Here is a 20,401-nt window from a genome sequence, read left to right as displayed (position 1 = left end):
GCAGTCTCCCAACGGCGTATGCTTTGCACGCAAAAAAAGGAGTAGCACCCGATCTCTGACTTTCAGGTATAAAATCTCTCTCTCCTTCGTCCCTTACTCCTTCCAAATATTGGAGACGTGCACGAAAATCTGCGAGACGCACGAAGATTTTTTGCACAGCTCTGAGTAGTTAGACGATCCCTGAATGTATGGTAGAATCTTCCTCTAAAGACCCTCTTCCTTGTAAAGTTTCCCATTTATTATTACCTCAGTGATGAAACCTTTTTCCTCTCCACAACTAAAAATCCCTTGCCAAATCATCCTCTTACAGGCAAATATCAGCGTAAACAAACTTAAACCCACTCGCAAAATCCCCTTTACTGTTTGCAAGATAAAACTTGTTACCGAGAATTCGTCCAGAATCCATTTTTCCCCCTAAAAATGCTTGCTTTGTATTTGGTCAACACTCGCTCGTACGAATTTTGATTGTTTCGGATAAAAATTGGCCGTGAACTATTTCTTCTCAAAGACGATTCCGGTCACATGTGTGCAATTGTTAGTCCAAATCTGTGTCTCGGTAACGTTTGAGCACGGTGTTTAGAGTCGATATTGGAAGTTTCAGAATTTTTACGATCAGACCTTCTGACTACATCGGGTTCTCAGCATGAATGTGCAGACGTAGAACTACGTCCTCTGGCATCATCATTATCAAATTGATTTACCGGAAACATCGAGAGCGTTCCGAAAATCTGTTCAAAACCAACTGAGTTATAAGCAATTGAAATTACACAATTGCTTATAACTCAGTTCGTTTTGAACAGATTTTCTTCCTTCGTGCAGCAGTTTATTAGTAAATTAACTGAGCCTCCACAAAACTGCAGAAAATTTTTATTTCATGATACATACTAACTATCAAACTATTGAAATAAGTAGACCCTATTTCGAACGAAGGATTCAACCGAACAGAGTTGAAAACAAGTACTATCCAGTATGGAAATTCTTCGGAACAAATATGATATTCAGAGGCAGTAAATCAACCCAGACGCCATATTGAAAATCAAGATGTTGACTTCCGGTATTCGAAAAATAACCAAATATGATCAAATACCACCTAATATGACCTAGTTATGGAAGAGGGATTATATTCAGACGACCTAGATCGACCCCAGGAACCCTCATTGTGAAGTTCTTAAGGGCCGCCAGTTTATTTTCAGAGTAATTTAATCGTTGCTGGATAAAAGTTACAGACATAAACATATTGATATGATATATAGACCGTTCCGATAATTCTAAATACACTTACGATCAACCGTCATTTCAAATAACGTGCAGTATTCAACCAACCGTTGGCTGCGTCCTGTTGTTTACATCCAAAAGAAACAGATGCTGTCATTTTTTCTAACATTTAGTGCGAAATTTTAAAAATGCGTGGCCTTTCTCCCGTGCAAAGAAAGCGAATTGTGCACAAATGAGGCACCGTGAGTAGTCTTTCTATAAGAAAATTAGCCAGAGAAGAAGTTATAAGTGTCGGAGCAGTTCAAACCGCATTGCGGAAGTATTGTGAAGAGTGCACATTTACTGATGCCCCAAGACGTGGTAGAAAACCCGGGCCTGTTGATCCCACAATGAACAAAAAGGTTAAGGAATACTACAAGCGGCATCCTTCAGTATCAGTACGAAATGTGGCGAGAAAGCTTGGAACCTCGGCGAGTAACGTTATGCGTGCCAAGGGAAGAATGGGTCTGCAGACCCGTCGGAAGCAGAAGCAGTCAAAACGAAATCCAAAACAAGCTGAATCTGTGAAACCGAGAGCTCGGAAGCTTTATGACAAACTTCTGACCAAAAAATGGGGTGTGTTATCATGGATGACGAAACCTACATAAAACTGGACTATAAGACTCTGCCAGGACCGCAATTTTATACATCACCGAAGGGAAAGGATGTCACTGGACCAGTGAAAGCCATTTACACCGAAAAATTCGGCAAGAAGGTGATGGTTTGGCAGGCCATTTGTAAATGTGGGAAAATATCTCGTCCATTCATTACGAATGACACAATGAATGGTAAAATTTACGTGAAAGAGGGTTTGCAGAAAAGGTTGTTACCCATGGTTAAGCAGCATTACAATCCTCCAATCGTTTGGCCCGATCTTGCTTCCTGCCATTGATCTAAGGATGCACTAGGGTGGTATAAAACAAATAATGTCACATGTGTCCCAAAGGAGATGAATCCTCCAAACTGCCCTGAAATTCGCCCTATTGAAACTTTTTGGGCTTTGACCAAGGCAAAGCAGAGGAAATATGTCAAACCAGCGGACAATGTTGAAAAATTTAAAAAAGATTGGCTTAAAGTGGTAAAAAAAAATATCACAATAGATCAAAATGTCTCTGGTCGCAGGAATGAGTCCACACAGAGGAGAAAAAGTGGTAAAAATGGTCGGAGAATACACTGTGCAAAAGCTTATGAGTAGTGTTAAGAGAAAAGTTAGAGAACTCGCGTATCCTACGAAAAATAATCCCAACTTGAATTGAAACTGGAAAGAAAACACTTATTATCTATATTTCAGAATAAAATGACCCGAAAAATCCTGTATTTTTTGTTTTATTCAAGAAAGAAGATGTATTTATAATTTTCGGAACAGTCTATAGTCTATCATAATCTTAGCGTTTGTAAGTTGAAAGTGAATTTTTGCTAAATCATAGATATACATTAACATGAGACAGTATGTCGTAATTTTACAGTAACTTTTTTTTTGTTAGGGGAATAGAATTACGTTGTTCAACGGTGTATACCTTTGTAATATGTCCCTGTTTACTATACGTGCCCGAATGATCACTATAGTGGAGTGATCAGGCGCCTGCTTCGACATGCACCCCGTCAGGTAAGATATAGTTTTAGAAGCCAATCACCTATCCAGGATTGAAAGGCCAAATCTCTTTGGGCTGTAAACAGCCACTGCCAAAAAACTTTTTTTTCTACTTAAATAATGCACCACAGCTGCACAGCACATGTCCCGAGGTTTCGCTTTCCATATTACAAAAATGACAGAACCCGGCCAATGTTTTTTAAATGATATCTGCTCGGACAGGGCTCCGTTACTGAGCCTACGAATGTACATAGATCTCTTTTGTAGAAGTATATGAGCTTTTCGAATTGACTTACATTTGGTGTTATGAACCTTTTAGACTGGGCACACTTTTTGACAGTCAACCAATTGCTTTAGATCTTCCCAACGTTTAAGTTTCATTTTTACTGCACAGTATGATATTGCACAGAAAGGTTCTTGAGCTTGAGCTTGAGCTTGATTGATCACCACCGGTTGCCACTTCGTTACTGATCAGGATCGATTGGAGTTGTAAATCGAATTCAGTGATTCCTGCTTGGGATTTAGCTTTTCGATGTGCATCTCCAATAACCCCTGCATGCTGATCAGTACCGACGCCTGCCGGTCCAGAACGTAGATCAAAGGAAGGAAGGAAAGGGGTGTTAGTTCGATACTTGTTGTTACTAGAGGCCGGATATACTCCTGCACACTCCACAAGCACCACGGGTATAGGAATTTTGTGTTAGTTGTTTGTCGCGTTTCTTCTCTACATACGATAAAACTCTTGGCGGTATTTATGGGCCCTCGTCCACTAAGATATTTTTCGCGAACCTATCTTCTATGTATCTAAGACGTTTTGTTTCATTGATTTTAGGAGTACGACGGGAATAACGAGCTTTGTACTAATAGAGGAACTAACCGACCCTTCCAATTTTGAACCCGACGTGCACGCACTTTCCCGAGGTTAGTGGTGCGATCTTCGATATATGAGCTCACGAAAGCGCGCCAGGTGCCAACATGTTTGAAACCTCATCATATTTGCAGTGACGGGATACAAGCGAATCGTGGAGGTTAAGTAATTTCGGTTACCTTACGTATCGTACGACTCTACGCGTTTCTGCTCATGAACACCTTAATTTACCCATTCACGAATCAATGAGTAGCTTTATTTCGTAAGACGTTAAACTTTATTCGGAAACTGTAAGCCAACCGCAATTTAAGAGGATATAAGATCTACAACGCGTTTTTCTCTTGTAATATAATTTGGAATGAGCTAAGTATCCTAATGAATTCAAAAACTGGCAAATATACATGCATCCAAAGCCCTTAAAATTCAAAAACAAAAAATTGCATCCAACAAGATTTAAACATTATTGAATAAAAAAAAAAAATTCAAGTGTATCAACATTTGTCCAAAAGCTAGGAAAATCATAAAAATCATAGGGTTAAATATGTTTAAATGACCGTAACCGATCAGAACTCTTCATGACAGACGAAGCACTTAGATATTTGTCGCGTGTGAATGATAGATGATCAAACTCTATTGTAAAACTATCAATTCGATCTTGTGAAAGTTAGCGTGTTCAAAGATTTATAGAAGCATATGAATATAGTAAAACCTAAGACACGCTGAACCGCATCCGAGCCAATCTCCGCTTTTCAACCACATCAAGAAGTTCAATTTACTACCCCATGAAAACCAAAAAAATCTGTATTATTTCCAGAAAATCTGCAATCTGCATGCAGATATCTGTATGAAAAATACGCAAGAAATCTGTATAAAAGCAGACAAATCTATACATGTGGCATCACTGGTCACAACTGAAATGATCTGCTATAATTTAGAACCAAACTGCATCGCCCGAAGGCAAACAAAGCCACCAATAGCTGTCAAACGCAAATGCGCGACGTCACCGTGCGATGGTCTATTTGCTGAACACATATTCTCATGTCAGCCCACTGCAACTTGCAAGTTGATGCAACGTAAAAAAAATCATGAACACATGAACGCGCTACCCAACACACACAGCAAGTGATCGAGAGAGAAAAAATCAGAGAATCGGCATCTTCGAAGGTGCCTCTGCGGTCGTAAGCAGCACAAAAGGCAGAAAAAAAAAAAATTCCCTCTCGCTCACATGCCGTTCAAATCGAATGGAAGAAAAGCTGTGTGCGTTAACATAGGTAGTCACAATTTCACTCTGATCCCGTTTCAAACACTACGTGAAATATCACCAAAACCAATACTTAGCTTCTGTTTCCTGTCTCTCCAGTTGCATTTTGCGAGCCAGCAGCAGGAACCACAAATGCAAGAAAGCTTTGCACTTCGCTCAGCGGAAGATAAAAAAAAACACCCAATCGATGTCAGTGGAGAGGACGTGTTGGACCTCATTCCTTCTTTACGGTTTCCACTCTCTTTTCACTAACACTACCGTTCACTTGGTAAAAATCAAAACGTACACAAATGGCGAACTATATCTTCTGTGCCAATTTACACTGCATAATCACTTCCATTTTTGATCTTCTAATTTTCACTCCACTCTAACTAATTTGTATCTTACACACGCGACACCCGATATACTTGAAAATTTACAACCTTAGTGCGAAAATACACGTGAATTTTATTAGAAACTTACGGACCGATTCAATGTACGTTTGTTTTCGATATTGCACAGAAAGGTTCTGGGCCAATAAACTGTGAGTTAGATCCTTGTTTTTCCAGTTCGTCTACCTTTTCATTCCCACCAATGCCACAATGTCCTGGAAACCAGTATAAATTATTTGAGTTCCTTTGACATAAGTGTCGCAAGGTGAGAATACCTTCCCAGACTAGAATGTACATTTATTAGCATCAAATGCTTACAACGTTTTTTGACTATCAGACAAAATACAAATATTTGCATGTTTGAATTTTTTTGTCAGACAAACAGTAGCACATTCTAAGATTGCGAAAATTTCTGCATGAAACACTGTTGGCCAGTGTCCCATCGCCACTGAAATATTAATTCCAGAGCCGAAGATTCCTGCACCAGTTTTTGTACCTATTTTTGAGCCATCTGTGAAAAATGCCGTTGAGACTTAACGAACGTTTGGAATTCCGAGTTTCGCATGTAGGAAATGTCATAGTTATCCTAAGGTGCCATCTAATCTCCATTCATACTCATGACTGGCCCTCTTTTGAAAATTATCATTAAACATGCGGTCGTATCTCATACACAACCTCTCAAACTCTTAGCGGCCAAATACTAACTGAAGAAGACTTTACAAACCTTTTCGATTTTTTCTTAATTTTGTATTAGCCCATCAAATCATATATCCTACCTAAATCGCATCGATTGTACCCCAAGGCTCACATTGAGGATAATTTAGTTTTATTTTATATGTAAACTATGAACGGTTTAAATAGAATAATCATAAAACTTGTACGTTCGCTGACGAAAAAAATTAAAATAAATGCAATCGGATCGGCTCTAAACTATTTTAATTGAGAGTTGATTATATAACATTGATCTATTGAATAATAGAAGAATATAGAAGGAGTGAGCGTCGGAGCAGTTCAAACTGCATAACGAAGGTATGGCGAAAAGCATATGTACGTTCTTCTGACCAAGAAACAGGGGTGTGTTATAATGAATGGCGAAACCTACATAAAAGTAGACTATAAGACTCTGCCAGGACCGCCGTTTTTATACCACACCGAAGCGCATGGATGTTCTTAATTCAGTGAAAGCCTTTTACACCGAAAAAATTAGCAAGAAGGTAATGGTAGGGCAAGCTATTTGCGAATGTGAAAAAATGTCTCATATTATTAAGCCTACTTGAGAATACAATTATTTAACAAATCCTATATATTTTGTTTCATTTGAAGATGAAAGTGTATTCATCGTTTTCAGAACAGTTTATAAATAACAAAAGACTTAAAAAGTTACACTGTGTGTTAAAAAAGAAGAGTATAAAAAATATCAACTTTTTCTCTTGTTTTGTACACCCTGTGCACGGAATCGCATACTATGAAATATAATGTATGCCGTGCAATCATATTCACATTACATCAGATCACGAAGTAGCACCGTTTGAAATGCATCCGACGAAATTGCAATCAGCATGCATGGAAACCTTATCTTCAATTCCACCGGGAGTGAGTTGGTACTGCTGTGTTCTCCATAACCGTTAGCTATTAGGATGAAATACACTGGATGCAACGTCTGGAACACAGCGAGAAAATGAAACCCTTGAAAATAAACGTTGTATAGAGCATAATCAACTTCCGAGATGCTCGATACTGCACGTTTACGACAACAGACCGACACAACATGTGATATTTGAGGTCAAACAAGTATCAACAGTGGTGTTGGAGCGTTTCTTGTTGTTTGGAACAACAATAGTTCAAGTTTAATTAGAGTAATTTCATTGTAGTTTGAAAATTAAAAATAATCTTCAATTTTATGCATACAACAATTAAGTTAGCCATTTCCGAATTACCTCGCAAAAATGGTGCTTTTTTATTCAAATACAAATACCCTTAAGCGCACTTATTGACTCAGTTGTGAGCATAGCAGCGGTCAAAGAAATATAACGTCATTTCTAACGTAAACACGAACCAAAGTAATATTTATTCGGGAATTTGATACTGCTTGCGTTTGCTTTGCTCTCTAGTAGCAACCCAAAAAGTCCTTATTCCGCGAGAAAAAAAAACGAAACAATACCGGCACTGGCTACCGAGAGTTCGAGGAAACGTACGCGCCACGGAAATGTTTAAACAATTTTCCTTTGTTCTTCGCAGCAGCAGGATTTCATTTTTCTGTTCCACTGTATTGTTCCAGAAGAGCAAACAAACCAAACGAATAATCGCCGATCCTTTACGGTAGATTTGCTTTACGGTACAACAATCAAATTGCCATATGCCTGACTCGCGCGCTACTACCGTGCCGCAATATGTAGCAGCGAGTTTGCATTGAAAGGAAATGAAATGAAAAGTTATTGTCCTCTAGCCAAACGGAATGGGTACGAATCGGTTGTAACAGAAGAGCCGCGACAAGCATATTTTAATTTCAGTAGTGGCTGAAAATTTTATTTCATGGAACGTGTGTTTTCACATTTTTTTTAAACCAGTCGCACATATTTGTTATTCATTATTGGTAATTGCTAATTGAAGAAAAAATCGAGCATTATTCAAATAAAATTAAACTCGAGCTAACGTTGAACGTAAAAGTTCAAATACGCCCGCATATCAAATAAAAATAACCTAACACTAAACTGAAATGTACGTGGCTGTCGACTGCGTTATTTACTTTTTGTACACAGAATAGCTAAAGTATTGACACCAGTGCTAATAAAAGTCAGTTTTCCCAACAAAATTCTTCGAAAATCACAGCCAATCATTTTCAATTTTCACTTCCAATGATCGCAGCACTCTTTCAGATACACTAGATTTTCGTCCTAGTAACGTGCTGTTATACTCAGATGAAATAGATCGCGCGCATCGTTCACGGTTACGGAATAAAATTTCACGACAAATCCAACCAAATGATCTTCACTTCAAAGCGAAAAAGAAAAACAAACAGTCCACTCAACCAAAATAAACCTCACCGAAACACTTTTTACTGACACTGACCGATGCCTTGACAATCTTCGTTAACTGATAAACTGATTTTGTTGTCTTGCTTCCATCGCATGAAATATAATGAGGTGTTTTGACAGTTCACTTCCATGCAAAAAGCGGGAAGGGAGAACTCTGAAAGGATTGTAAAAAAATAACGTTTATGGATGCTTTTTTTTTCATTTTCACTCAAGAGTGTCAACAAATCAACCCTGATTGTCACAACCATCGCGCCATTGGTACTGAACAATTTGTCCTTTGGGAAACCTTCGAGTAGCGTCGAAACCATGTTCCTAACACCGCTAGGTGAATTGTCACCGTACCGAAATCAATAACCCAGCTTTTAACCGCGATAATAGAGTGTAGTGAAAAAGCATGTTTCACACTAAATCGCTCCATATGCTGATTAAAATAGAATTGATGGCAAGTCGTCCTAAAAAAACGAATGCCCTGTATGCTTTCGCTGTTGCTGTTCATGATTATTTTAACACAGCCGGAAAATGGACAATTTTAGACTTGTTAAGAAGCAAATGGGGCAATAAGAATTGAATCTAGAAGACATCAAAAACAACTCTAAATTTTCGGTGTTTTTAAGAACACAACAACCCTACATTTGTTTGTTTCCCGGTCAACCAAATTAATCAATTGCGAATTAATCATTCCAGTTTTAATTATCGTGCCATCATTAGTTGATTTAATGTTCACATTATTATACTGTCATGCACGAGTGATTTTTTCGTGGTATCTATTTGGTTTCATTATTACCACTTCTAAACCAGAAAATGCGTCGATTTCAATACGCATTGCTATCTTGCTCAGCGACGTATAAAGTGAAATGGTATTGAGCACTAAAATGCGACCCCAATTTTAAAATTCGATTTCCACATGTGAGGAAGCCATAAAATTGAAAATCCTTCACGAAACTAACACGCACGATAGCCTAATCTATTTTGCCACCAACCAAACCGCTTTGCCCAAAGCTGTCAAAGGCAGCCATCTAATTCGAACGAATGTGGTATAGTTGGACAGCCGCCAGCTTTCCGATCCGCGGCTGCCATGACCACGAACGGTTCCCATCAAAAACCGATTGCAATAAATTCTCGGAAAGCCTTTAAAGCCGATAATGATGTCGACGCGGCTGGCGTAGCTGATGATTATGATTATTACTCGCCACAAATATTCGGGTAACCGGGCAGTGGTTGGAGATAGAGAGCCCGACTGGCTACCCAAATATATTGATACTATCACATTTGAATCAAGATTTTAATTTTTATATACTATAAAAACAATCTTGAACAATCTTCAACATCTTTTTGGATATACGAATATTTTCGATGGTACTGCACACTTTGTTCAAAATTTTACACAAGAAGTACCAATCATAGCGCCCGCACCCTACAGCACTACTGAAATGATTGAGAGTGCGTCGCCATGGGGAAGTAGCACCATATACTCGTACAACCCTACCAATCGTAATTAGCTTGCCGTTTTGTTGTCTCCTCGCACCGGATTTATCGCTTGTGCTGATGGACACAATGCATTTGAACTCTCATCCCTTGAGGTCCTGCGATAAGCGACACAATTTCCCGTATAGATTACAAACATCTTTACTACCGTACCGCACACACATATATATTGCCCTAGAAAACCGGCAGCATCGAACGAGGTGGCAAATGTTGCGTGTGACAGATGCCCTCAAGCCTGATTGTTGTACGTTTATGGACGGTAATCAACAGGAAAGTTTATTTGTTTTTCGAGCCATCAATATTTTATTACTTCAGATAGCTAATGAAAAATATGCGATGTAATAGCTAACATTGTATTTTTGCCAACAAAGCTCCGTTGTATCTGGTCAAATGTAAAACAAACGCTTTGAAAAGAGAGAAAAAAAACGAACACTTTGTTCGAATCGATTTCATAATTACTTGTTGATTTATGACTTTGCTTCCAGATCAGCTGTAACCGACATTGATACGTTTGAAACAGAATGGAGTACCTATCATTTATTAGATATTCGCTAGTCATATACAAATGTAATGGCAATCATTACATTTGGCATAACATTACCTAGATTACCAAAAAAATGCTTCAATTGTGTACGAGATGGCGGGTGAGATAGGACTTCTCATTCAACACCTCTATATCAGTTTCAACGACTTTGGTAGAATGAGGCCGATCGTTGTCATGCTGTAGTATCACTTTTTCGTACGTCTGCTCATATTGTGGACGTTTTTCAAGCAGTACTTGGCCTAATAGCATCAATTTTAAGTTGATACCATTCCCTAGTGATGGCTTCGGTCGGTTTCAAAAGCTCATTATAAATAACCCCCAACTGGTCTCGACAAATACACAGCTTGAACCTGTCAGCGTATATATTTAGCTGAATCGACGACGTAGAAGCATGGCTGGGAAATTTGCATGACTTTCTTTTCTTTAGGTTGCGGTAAATAATCCATTTACGTCCCCTGCCACGATGCGAAACCCCTCCTTTTATTTTGCCGCTGGAGCAGTTATTCACAGGCAAAAAACGACACCCAACCTTGGCTTCAAATCATAGAGAACCCAAGTTCGTTATTTTTAAATCATCTCCAAAGAATAAAATCTCTCATAAATGACTTTACGGGTAACTTCGAATAAGCTGCAAGGAAGCTGTTCCTGCATGCATGTATCCTCGTCGATCAATTCCTCCGGTTCAATGGTCTTGTAGGTTTTTGGCACGTGGACAGTCGTCAACATCGAAAATACGTCTTTAAAGTGAAAGATCACCAGTCAAGGTACATTGTTTCACATAGAGCTGCATTTCCGTAAACTGCCTATAATCGCATACCAGTCCCACCTGCATTCTTGTCGTTCTTATAGAGAAGTTGTGGTAAATTTCTATCTCATTATATCATGTCGAAAATATGGGAATAAACCACGCTCAACAGCTGAAATAACTTAATCAAGAAAAATACCTTTACGCGCTGTTTTTTCAACTTGATGGAAATAAAGAAGGGACTGATATGCGATTATGGGCAGTAAACTTTTCTTTAACTCTCGATGCACTTTAGCTGCCAGTTTTTGCTTTCTTTGACGTTGGACTAACGTCTATCTTGAAGTTAGGCACCTGAATTTGAAAATCTAGTAATTCAACCAGGAAAAACAGGGAAAAGTGGTCAGGGTTTGGCGTCAACTGATCAGAATTTTTTTACAACTCAATTTATGTAACAAAAACAACCTATTGTTTGAGATACACTATTGAAAAATTGGTAAATAACATCGATTGTCTAAATCATACTGAGCAATCAATCACTACCTCTCTTCCCAAGCACAGTCGACACTAATGAAAACAACCGATCTGACTTTGTAACTGATTTGTTGTTGTTGTTGTTGTTGTTTTTGTTGTTGTTGTTATTGTTGTTGTTGTTGTTGTTGTTGTTTTACTTTTTTTGCCATTCAGTATTTTTCTAAACTCCTCCCTCTTTTTAAATAACTGACAAAACCTTGAAACCGTTCGAACATTTCACCTCATCCAAAACTGTACCGGTATCATACGCACGCCATCGAATTGAATTTCCCATTCGTGCATTGGCCGGCAAATCGAACGGTTCTTTCTGGAGCAGCAGAAAGCGCTCAGTGGCAAATATTAGTCGCTTATAAAAATACACGCCATCGAATTAAATTTCTTATTCGTTCGTATGCATGGATCGCTATAGCACGTGTTTGGGTAGCTATAATGGGTATTTATCGTAGATTTAGTATTTTCTCGTTTATTCATTAACACTTCATTAAAAATATCAAAACGCCTAAACGAACACGGTTGAATAATTCGACTGTACAGCAGCAATTTGAACTTCTTCAGCCAATCAGCCAAAAGTCAGCCATTTGTGGATACAACACCGTTTTACCTTAAGGCTCATTTACAGAAATCGGAAGTGAAGATTTATCAAGAGATTCGGAGTTGATTCCCAGCTCCTGAGCATCATGACAAAGCCGGGGAAAACCCATATCGGATGATTTTTGGTCTCATTATCAGAACCGGATTGATGATTTTGGAGGCCAGGTGGCCAAGAACTTTGTTGAGCCCCCCTTTCCAGCTGTCGAAATTTCAATAAACAGATAAAAAAATTTGGGTTAAAGAAAGTTTATTAGAGGCTTGTTTATGAGAATTTCAGATAATTTAAAGTGCTACGAATTTATTGAATTTTTTTGTAGAAGTGAGCTTTTACGCAGGCCCCAAAAGTGTAGGGGCCATGGCCCTAAATCTGGTTATGCTCATTAGATTTTTTTCCAGAAGCCATCTGTTGCCATCTTGGATTTACAAATGGCGTCTGAAATTTAGTTCCGGCCTTTTGGTACCATGGAACGGGGTGAAATTGATTAATTTTTATAACATATTCCAATTTACTAGCTTCATGTACATTTTTTCGGAATAATATAATTTTAAAACAAGTACTGGTATGTCCAGTAAACCTCTATGGCTATTGGTGAAACTTCTATCGTCTACTTCACGAAATAAATTCGATAATTCTATAAGGTACTATGGGGTAAATTGGGGTGAAATTGATCACCATTGAAATCCTTACATTCTTTTGGCAATGTGCTTTTTTTCGATATGCTAAAGATAAATGATGTTTTCTGTACTGGAAACGAAAATAACGATAATTTAGGTTAAAATTTGTTCATTTCGGTTCACGAGCTGCTTGTTGCTAAATTTGCTCTTATTTGATCGTCGTTAGACCGATTTCGATTCGGTTTGTTGCAAAAGCTCAAAAACTAGCTCTGAAATTAAAATCTTTGTGGTTTCATGCGAATTCATCAGTATTTCTTTAATGGTATGGAATGATCATTGTTGAAAATTCCATTTTTTGAGCTCTTATCAAACTTTACTCACTTCTCCAAATTTAACGTAATTAACCCGCAACTAAGATTACTTTAAGTAAAATTAATACTTTTTTTGTTATTTGGAAACTTGTTTGATCAAAATTTGATTTAGTTTTGACTGAGTCAGAAGAATTATGAAAATATCAAAAATTGCACCGGGCATGCAAGGGTTAACTTTGACAGTTATGTGAAACATGCAAAAGTTGCGTTTAAGAACACGTTTACATTGTTGTAAGAGCAATATCTTTTGATTAATATTTTTTATCACGTGATCAGGTGATCAATTTCACCCCGCTGATCAATTTCACCCCATTCCACGGTATACTCCCAAAACCGGAAATTTTTAAATTGGGCCATGTTTGGCAATTTTAGCCCCCCTTAAAAAGGGCTAAGGAAAATCATCATAAAAATATTTATTGTACTCTAAAATCCCCACATTTAACTGTTGGTTCCATTTGCTTGATTAGTTCTGGAGTTACGCAGAAATTTGTGTTTCATTTGTATGGGATCCTTCCCTTATAAAGATGAAAGGGGTCTCAAACTACCATAATAACCTTCCCTGGCCTCAAAAATCCTTACGAACCAATTTTTATGCCGAACCGCTAAACCGTTCTTGAATTTAATCGTGACACATGGACAGCTACTTATTTTATATTCATATAGAAGAGAAGATAGTAGATAATGAAAAATGAGTAATTGTTCACAAAAATTGACGAAAATTGAACTAACTACCTATAAAAAAAGGAAAAGTCGTCTAATGAGAGAACTTGACAGCTATTTCATGCAAAATGTCCCAATTTAAATATTTCATTTGGCTATGGCTTTAATTTGTCTCAAATTTTGCACAAATATTTCTATGGGCTAAACATGCATTTTATTGTATTCAGTGACGAAGCCAATGCAATGGAGGAGAGGGGAGTTTAGAATTCAAACCCCTTTGAGACTTTGATTCTATTTCTTTTTCAATATTGGGGTTCGGCATTACTATTTATTAGGCGGCGCAAAAATTGGACCTCCCAATTCCGTTTGGCAGTAGCGCTCAAAAGCATCTTCTTCTCGAAAAAATTCCTATTCTACATTTCAGCTCAATAGCATTTCGCGAGGTGGAACATTTAAGCGGTCAAAGTTTCACTTTTTTGGTCGTTGAAAAAATGCACAGAGATTTTTCATAAGAAAGTTCAGTTGTTCCTCATGAAATTACGAAATGATAGCGTCTTTGTTCTCTATATGTACTGGGGTACATTCTATAAAACTGTAAATGGAACTGATAACTGTTCCGTCATGTTTCAAACGCTAATAACATTATAACCATATGATGGGTAACAATAATCAATATGTTGTGGTATAGAAAAATGTTGGACAATTTTTAAAACGTTAGTTATGATCATTTATCCATTGCTCAGCGGTGAAAAAATGATAAAAATTTTCGAGGACAAATTTACGCGAATAACGAACCAATCACATGCGAGCATGCCTAGCATAGAAATTCAGTTTTTAATGAACCTCAAAAAACACAAAATTTCAAACTGCATCTCAGTGGTAATATTTTCGTTGTTTTCTATACCGTGCTGGATCGAAATCCGTACACCTAAGCACATGATAATCTTCGACGGTCAATATAAAATCAAGAAATCACATATTGCTTTAAACTGACATATTTACTTATAGGTCTACTTATATTTTATCACTATTTTCCAGCAAAATGATTGAAATCACTCCGAAACTTGAAAAAATCATGTTTAAATAGAACATGTTTTGAATCGAAATCCGTACACAGTTTTTTGTCTGAATCAAAACCCGTACACTTTTGAATCGAAATCCGCACACACGCGATATAGACTGGATCAAATACAACAATAAATCAAACTCCGTATAGATGAAGAAGTACAAAAATGAACATCTTTTATTTATAATTTATCTCAAAATTACCGAATAAGTATATTTTGAGGATCAACTGGCTTCTAAAGTTTCACACGGTTTTCTAATTTTTGATATCAGCTGAAATAGTGCAATTTTCGTAGCGTTTCGTAGTAACCGAAACGCCGGAACCTCTCGAAGCTTCCCGGTACGACTTTCCCTTGCGCACCTCAGTCACAGCTCGTTTAAAATTGTTTGCCGTATATTTATACTTGTTTTCTTCCATTATATGCTGAAAACAAGAAGAAAGTTCAACAATATATGCATGATACACACGCTGTACGGATTTCGATTCAAGCAAATAAAAAGAATCAAAATCCATACGGCAGAGTTTTTGTTGAATAAATACAACTTACACTATTTATTAGACAATATACAGCTCGAAAATGACAAAGACTTACCTTTTCCATCAATTTTAAAAAGATTCACAGAGTAAAACACTTATATCCCACTTGAAAATCGTTTTTATCTGAAGAACGTTTCCTTAGTAAATTCTCTAACGATACAACGAAATGACAACTGAAACCGATACACGATAGATTTTTCATTTTTAATAATTTTATTTCATGGCCTACTGGCGCATAGTTTAATTTAACAGAAGGCCAACAACTCAGCGGATATGTACATGTAACTATCTTATGAATTTTCACTTTTATAATGCTTAAAACTGAAGAAAAACATCAGGTGTACGGATTTCGATACTGTACGGGTTTCGATCCAGCACGGTATTCGTTGTTATTCAAAGTGAAAGTTTTACACAGGATCAAGAGCCCAGAATTTTGAATTTTGCAAAGTTTTGCCCTAATGCTCAAACTGGAAGGATCATTTTTGCGAATTTATGTGCCCCTAGCGAGCTCAGAAGTACGTCAAAAGGCCGCAGAGTATTTGCACGCTGGGTTCGTCGCTTCTTTGTTTGTTCACAGAAAAATTGCATTATAGTCTCCGAAGACTTTACGCACTTCTGAGGTGGCTAAGGGTACTAAAATTCACAGTAATGGTTAAAAAGCTATCATCTTTCATCTTTTAAAAAACGACTACCCGGACGAGCACATGCGATTCGCACAGATTCTCTAGGATTCCTCACATTGGATTCTTTGGAGCGTCCTTGAAAAGGAATCCTGAAAAAAGAACCCTCAGGAATGCCCTGTATATGGCTCTAGGATTCTTGAATGAGAATCGTGATTGGGAATCCTCCGGATCGTGTTTGCGATTCCTTTCACGATTCCGTCACCGAGTTAAAGGTATCCTGGGGATACTTACTCAGGATTCTAAGCGTGTTGGTAAGGATAAGGATATGTTCAAATAAAGCTTTCTTGATTTAATTGACATCAAAGTCGTTATTTTCAATTACGCAAACTTTAAGTAAGTTAACCAAAAATTTTAAAACTGTACCAATACTGCAATCCTTCCTCTCATTCGCTCACTTTCACGTTAAATTTCTCTAATTTTCTAAGGGGAATGTTTTCACCGCTCGATTTAGTCGAACAGTCGAAGGTTTTAGAATGTATGATAAAGTAATGAGATTCATATAGGAGCGATTACCCTGTTTGATCTCCCAAATAGAACTAAAATTAATTTCTTCGTCATCTTTCGGCAAGTTTTGAAAGTGTTAAAATAATATCAATTTTACATGCTTCAAATTGAGATAAAATAGAAGAATGATTTTTTTTGCAAATTTAGTATAAGCACAGACAAACTTTCAAGCAGGAACAACATTGAACGAAAGTGCCGTGTAAATTTTCAAAGTAAAATGTGTTTTAAGTCACTTCTCCACTAGGGCCGCATAGTGACCTCATTGCTATAATACATTTTGCAGGTATTCGAAGCTGGCGTCATTGGTAGCGCTATTTGGTAACCTATTGCTAGTACTATAAAGTTTACACAAGTTTGAAACTCGGCTTGGATGTATGTCTACGGTATTAATAAGTGTTTATTCATAATTTAAAAAAGTAGTAATTGTTTATTTCAGTTCAATTTTTTTCAAATCGAGTAATAAATTCACCCACTAAAACAGATTCGGCGTTTTCAAAAGTTAACCTTGAGCCATAATGGTCTTAATACCTGCGAAAATGCCATGTATCCTCTAGCCAAAAACACCAACAATGTTTTAATATTTTCAGAACTGTTTTGTTTGGAACAACCGTTTTTGTAAAAAAAAAATCAACCAACCACAAACTTAATATTGTTTTATCATGAACTTTTTGCATATTTCCAGTTCATTTAAGATAGTTTTACTTGTTAACTTCTTTTACACGAAGTTCAAGCAAAACAAATGGCCTTTTCTTCAGATTTATTTATTAAACTTGATGGATGAGCTCTAGAAATAAATGTAAAAAATATCAAGAAAAAAACTATATCAAGAATCCATCCAAATTGAGTATTCTGATTGAGAGATTCTGATAGCACATGTGCCAAAATCAAACAGTTCCAAAATTGAACTGTGCCAGAAACGAAACGTGCCAAAATCGAACAGGGTCTGTACTAATCAAAAATCCAGACTGCTTAATTTAAAAGTCAAAAAAATTAAAAAGCTAGAAACTGTCGTTATTATGCTGTTTGATGTGACAAAACTATAAATTATCAAAGCATTTTATTGAATTTCCAAGAAATACACACATTCTATTTCAAAGTTAAATCTTTAATATAGTTGAGACGTTTACGTCAAACGATACTTTCAAGAGTAAAGTTCTACTTTCCTAAACATCAACGGGATAGACTTGGAAGTTCCAAACAAAGCGTAAATTTCCAAAGGCAAAATACGTACGGTATTACAACCCTTAGCCTCAATTTCATTGATGATACAACGATGAACCTACCTGCTAGCAAAATCCTTTTATATGATCTCCCGCGGTTATAAATCCTTAACGACCCGCTGAACAGCAACGATAACAAACAGCAGTCTACTAGCGTAACGACTAGCGATGGAAGGCGCTAATCCATTTTTATTTCACGACCGTTCGCAGATTATTTTCCGGCACACTATCACCGATTTTTTCCCGATGCACCGAGCGCCAGATGGACGAATATAACTCACACTGCACACAAGGTTAATAGAAATTTCTGGTTTATCTGTTTTCGACTGAAAACCCCAGCGAGGCTTTGAAAACTATTTCGTTTCGTTTCCCTGTCAGGCGTCGACACTGCACCAATCAGAATATGACATAATTTTTCGAGGTACATTCCGCATGTCACATACATAAATATCTCCAAATCCCAGAGAAAATATGACCGAAACACTCGTCACAGTGCAATCACTCACGTTGCAGAAGTTTTTCCCACCGAAAATAACTATTTTCGATGTGGCTATCGATGTTGCATCGGAGCTATACGCAGTTATTTTTCATTCATTCAAATGTTGATATTTGCTACGGAGCTATCAACGGCATGTCATTCAAAATCAGTCACATGAAATTAACAGCCTTTTTTTCGGTGTACAGCTGCACGAGATAACAAGCGGCCTCCTTTCGACAGATGATTTCCGTTCACAAAGGCAATCCTATCCGTGTCACTAAACCGCCCTTCGGTCACTAATCCTTACGAACGAAGAACAAATATTTACGATTCCGCTCATCCGATTGCGATTATTTGCTCAATTCTGTTGCACCCACCTGCCGACAAATGATTGTCACACGGCAAGCGGACCACGTGCGCCGCTTGTAGATGATTTGCGGTCGTCATCATCGTAATATTTAATTAAACATTTCCGCTGCACACTCTACCACCCACCAGGAACCGAACGCAACTTCCAGAAACCAACGCAACGAGAATCGGACCGAGCAACAGTTCTAGACGATTATCAGGAGCCGCTTAGCCGTCGATCCGCACCGGTTGGGCGCCACTAGGGTACTGAGATTACTTTTCATTTATGGTACTTTGTCATCATTCTTCACACGCCTTCGCCGGAGTGGCACCGTCAGTGAGTAGCAGATATGAGTGCCACAAAAAGAAATCAACAAAGAACTCGCACGGTGGGCACTCATTTTCCAACCCAAACCGAGAGACTAGAGCTCCCGACGACGATGCTGGGCGTTTCTCCCTGGGTTGAAAATCCAGTGCAGTAGATACTGGAGTCGTAGTACGGCATGCACTCTGCCAATTCGGCAGGAAAGTAGTTCACGCGGCAAAAACTTTGACCCAAGAGCTATCGGAATGTGTAGACATCCACTGCTTCGACGGCATGAACAAGTTCCACTTTATTCGATTAGGTTTGCTCGATCTGGCTCAGACGATGGAATTCGATACTTGTTTGCTCCGGTGTTTCACCCGATGCTTGTCCTACTGAGAGCATATCAATGGACTGTGAATTGGTACCGAAAGGCAATGCTTGGAATAGGCAATGGCTGTCCATTGAGGATGGAACAATGTAGATGAACTATCGTGGCAGTTGATAATCGGAAGTGAAGAGAATATGAGAATACATATCTCCATTAATTACTGTTATACTGATATAGAATATAGTTTTAATGATTTCGTATGAAAATGATAAATGTTATTAATGATTCAGTAAGATGATAATCTAAACCCTCAACTAAAGACCGACATGATTTTTTGTCTTATTACTACGAACAGTGGAATTCTAACGCATCACGTGATATACATGTGAATTATATCAGGTAGAAGAGACAGTTGAATCGGCAGGATTACTTGTGTAATCCAAAGCTTTCAGAAGTCAAGACATAGATTATTCATTTTCGTACAAAGCCTAGTGGGATCTGCGGTATCAATATATTGTTACTTCATTCAATGTGATACTCCAAAATTCAGTAGCTTATCATTTTAGGATCCGGTCATTCATCATTTGTTGATTCAACATTGAGTGAATGAAACTAAATTGAACAATTATCAAAACAAACGAGAATACACTAATAGAAGCCTCAAGAAAATCCAACTATTGAAGATTTCAATTATTATCTTATTAGGAAAATCAAAACAGTAACCTGTACAGTATGGAAAATCCAACAGCAGAAATCCAGAAAATTGATAAAATAACGCGTTCTATAAAATCAGGAATACAGGAGAGCAAATATTAAATTCCAAGAATCCAAGTATGTACCTAGAAACACAGGTTATCATAACAGCAATAAGTCATCAATCCATAAGTAAAGTGGAATCCATAATTAGTTCATGAACTCTTAAAATCAAAGAATCAAATTAAACAACCTACATCCAAATTTCAGTATGAAGAATTTAATCCACGGCTCAAAACCCAAGAAAATCAAAAT

The 20,401-nt window shown here is 37.6% G+C and overlaps 1 protein-coding gene across 2 annotated transcripts in view; it reads right to left on the bottom strand.

Moving 5' to 3' along the window:
- LOC129728711 (zwei Ig domain protein zig-8-like) overlaps positions 1–19,016 on the bottom strand; it is a 182,019-nt gene extending 163,003 nt beyond the window's left edge. For both annotated transcript variants that reach the window (XM_055687164.1, XM_055687163.1), the window contains exon 1: positions 17,996–19,016. The gene's annotated coding sequence lies outside the window, so the exon portion shown is untranslated. The remainder of the gene's footprint in view (positions 1–17,995) is intronic.
- Between the last annotated feature and the right edge of the window lie 1,385 nt (positions 19,017–20,401).

Source organism: Wyeomyia smithii, chromosome 3 (assembly GCF_029784165.1).
Source record: "Wyeomyia smithii strain HCP4-BCI-WySm-NY-G18 chromosome 3, ASM2978416v1, whole genome shotgun sequence".
Classification (NCBI taxonomy): domain Eukaryota; kingdom Metazoa; phylum Arthropoda; class Insecta; order Diptera; family Culicidae; genus Wyeomyia; species Wyeomyia smithii.
This window is presented reverse-complemented; position numbering and strand designations above follow the sequence as displayed.